The 3,940-nt window shown below is 38.9% G+C and overlaps 1 pseudogene; it reads left to right on the forward strand.

The window, feature by feature from the left end:
* LOC122067395 overlaps positions 1-3,360 on the forward strand; it is a 13,005-nt pseudogene extending 9,645 nt beyond the window's left edge.
* Positions 3,361-3,940: the final 580 nt, after the last annotated feature.

The raw sequence follows: 3,940 nt of genomic DNA on the forward strand, positions 1-3,940 counted from the left end.
TTTATTTTTACTGCTTTTGATCTTACCCAGAGATTTGGTGTTTCTTAAATCTTAACCTTTCTTTCCTGGAAAATAGTTGATGACAGAAGATTTGCTGCAAGACCTTGTGTTATATAAGAAATCACATGAGAAAGCTGTTTCTTCTGCAGCACGTTCTTTGATTACTTTATTCAGAGAGGTAGTAGTGTAATGTGCCCTTATCTGCATTTTTCCTGTTCTTGTTTTGTTTACTTTGGTCAGTGAATGACCAATGTTTTTGGTTTGCTTCAGATATGCCCTTCACTGCTTGTTAAGAAGGACCGAGGGCGCCCTACTGACCCAAAGGCAAAGCCAAAAGCATTTGGAGAAGTAAATGTTCCAAGCGATGTTCCTGGTATTGAATTGTTATCACAGCATAATGGTGGTAGTGACAATGATGATGATGATGACGATGATGAATCTAAATTCAGTAGCTTTGATGATGGTGAGAAGTGTGCAAGTGATGATGAACTACAACAGTCATTTTTGGGGGATTCTGAGAGTGAGGATGATGTCAATACAGAAACAGGAGATGAAAATAATGAACAAGAAGGTACTGATTCTGAGAATGAGGATGATGCCAATACAGAAACGGAAGATGAAAATAATGACCAAGAAGGTAGTGATGACAATGACGATGTTGATGATGACTATAAGGATGAGACAGCGGGAGAAATGAGGGAACAATTGATTAGTCCTGACAATGTTGATAATGAGGACGAGGAGAGAGACAAGGGGGAGGAACAAGTGGAGGAAAAAACTAAATCACAGAAAAGAAAGTATTTTGATTTAGATGGACAACTGAATGCTGCTGATACAAGTTTAAGGGCGCTGAAGAGATTGGCAGGAGCTAAGATTGGGGATATTTCATCAGACTCAACTGATGTTATTCTTTCAAATGAAGATTTTCGAAAAATTAAACAACTGAAGGTATGTTCTCTCTCCCTATCTCTAATAATAGTTGAGTAAGTTAATCCTCCATGGTAATTCTTTCAATTCTATTCATGTATGATAGTTGATAGACATCAGTAAATGGCATTTTGGGTTTCAATAGATGTTGATCACAAAATTAATCCAGAATACTAAATTCTAAATGTTGAGAAAATCCCCAAGTCCTTAATGAATCGAGAGAAAGCTTGAGTTCTGAAATAAACTTGTAATGGTAAGCTACCAAGCTTCAATCAGAATTATTGAAAATTTCTGTAGGAAATGCAGAAGTGGCCATTAGGAGTAAAGTCCTGTTGCAATTCTGCACGTTAGGCCGCTGCTACTTTATATCCCACTTTCTACTAATTGTCTCTAATTCAAATTAATTAGGCAAAGGAAGATGTGAAGATTGCTCTGATGAAACATGGGCTGTTAAGAAAGGGTTCAGATGCAAAGTCGGCAACTTTTAAGATTCCTAGTTCTGCACAGTTGAGTATCAAAAGAGTGGATCCCTCCAAACTTGAGGTAAGTACTCCTGCACCCTCTCTTTCCCTCTCTCTCGCTTTATATATCTATCTTTAAATGGATACATGCATGGGCAGTGTTGGACACAAATTGGGTCCATGTGATGATACCCATTTATCCAGTCAAATTTCAAGTTCAAAATGAATACACATTGTGATTCAAAATGGGTTCCAATCTATAAAAGTACTCAAAGACATGCCACAAGTTTGGTGGATTCTTGTGTATCTATGTGACTTTTACTGTGGACACACTTTGGACCCACATGACATGGTCATCTTGGGCTGAAATTTTAGTAGTGAGATGGTTTCGGTGAATTTGACCAAGTTCACCCGCCTTCATGATCCTTATCATTCTGGTTTGGGCTGATCCTGTAGAAGATTCCTGAGCCAATACCAATCCTAAACCATGTTCCCCTGTGCCCATGTGGTTTTAAAAATTGTATCGGGTCAGTCAGGATCACCCGGATCGGTCTGAGACTGATCCAGACCAATCTATTGGTAAGTTGTAAGGAAAAAATGGTCTAAGACACCAATTTTTTTTTAATAATGGGGGGGGGTGGGGGGGCAAAGGCCAATACAGTCCAATCCCCACTGATACTGATCCGATCCATATCAGTATCAGTTGAGACTGATCCTGATTTTTAAAACCTTGCTTGTTTCTCAAAATCATTTGTTTTTCTCTGAAGGCATATGAATCAACTTGTAGCATTTCTTTTCCGATATACTTGTCTTCCCACTTTGAAACTTTTTCTTGTGACTATGTATGTTCTGCTTGCATCTTTGCTTTGTAGGTGAACATTAGAAGAAAGATAAGCAAGGAGGAAAAGTTGGCATTGGTGAAAGCTGGCAGGGAGGATAGAGGGAAGTACCAAGCCCGAACTGCTGTGAAACAGAAAAAGGTATGTTGTTACTATGTTAATGTGCTTGATTTTGGTAGCTCTTTTATTACTCACATGTTTTGGGGACAACCTAGTTGAATTCTCAGAATATTTTACTATTAGCAATTGTAAGCATACATCTACCCCAAGAATGGGGTGCGATGAAGGTGCACATGTAAGTACTACAACTGTTAAGAGGACATGTCTTAAAATAAAAGATATTCCAGATTTTCTCTTTTCAATGACCTAAACCCCTATAGCCCATGTTGGAGGAGAGTGGATGAATTATTCAAAGAATCATGTTCCTTCAAAATGAGAAATCAACTGCCTTGTAATTTTTTATAAGTTCTTGGTAGTTCTGTTCAGCTTTGTTCGAGTAGTCAACCCTACTCCAATTAATTATGAGGTCCAATATATAGGATACCCGAACTGTGATAGTGTCTGCATTATGTGGTGCAATAGGTTTGAGTCCACTTTTAAAGCTTGTGGTTCACTTGATAAACAATGCTAGTCTTAATCATGGTGACAGTTGTGAGGTTCTTTCTTTAATATCATCGAACTAAATTTCATTTGTACGAATGACAACAGAAGGGAGGTTTGAGCAATAGACAAAAGGAGCACAAGAAGGCAATGCCTCTTGCTGCAAAGAGAGCCAAGGTCTCACGGACCAGGGAAGTGAAAAAGAAACTACAACGCAGCTCTGGTAAACAGTTCCGGGGGAGGAAAGCCTGGAAGTGAGTTCAACTTAGCGTTCCCAGCGTCACAGTAACTATTTTTCGGCAATTTTTTCTCGTGATTTGATTGAAGACGGTGAGTTACACAATAGTTGAAATCCCCAATCTGGTCCACATGTATATTCATATTTCTACTTGTGCACCCTTCCGCTGCTATGTTAAAAATTTTTCCAAGTGAGCTTCCTTTCTCTTTATAGTGGTGGGTGTCAGTTGTATCTTTTCTTCCCAAATGCTTCGACTTGCAGTTGGATGAGTGAATCAAACATGTGGTTAAATTAACGTGTAGGACTTGCACTATTGATGAAGCAAGTTGGACAGTGGCCTAGGTTTAATGCTCAATACACCATTCTTTTTCAAGTCAATTCGCATGTAAAATAGTAATACCACAACCCTTATGATGTGCCACCCTTGGCTTGGTGATAAGATTAGTACTTGTCGATGTCCTGGTGAGTTTTAACCATTCCCCTTGATTGGTCCTCATACAGGGGTGCTAGCCAATGGTTCAAGAATAGGGAATTGGATCGGTGAATTGACTGATTTGGATTGGAATTGATCCTGATATCCCTAATTTCAAACAGTCTGATGCAACTTATTCAAGCCCCAAAACCCTAGAATCGCCATGTTTTTGGATCTGAGAGCCGATTCTCCTGATTCTTAAAAATAATTCTGGCCGAATGGGATTCCAATTCGATCCAAACCAGAATCAACTAGGACTGATTACGTTCCCAATGCCATATTTTAAAAACCTTGGTGCTTGCTAGCAAATCAGTCTTTAGCAATTTTAGCCTTCACCATGTGTTTCAGGTTTTCTCAATGTAATTTGTCTTGTTTTGGTGGTCAGTGTATGCACTTCTTTTTT

This window comes from Macadamia integrifolia, unplaced genomic scaffold (assembly GCF_013358625.1).
Source record: "Macadamia integrifolia cultivar HAES 741 unplaced genomic scaffold, SCU_Mint_v3 scaffold2888, whole genome shotgun sequence".
In the NCBI taxonomy this organism is placed as follows: Eukaryota; Viridiplantae; Streptophyta; class Magnoliopsida; order Proteales; family Proteaceae; genus Macadamia; species Macadamia integrifolia.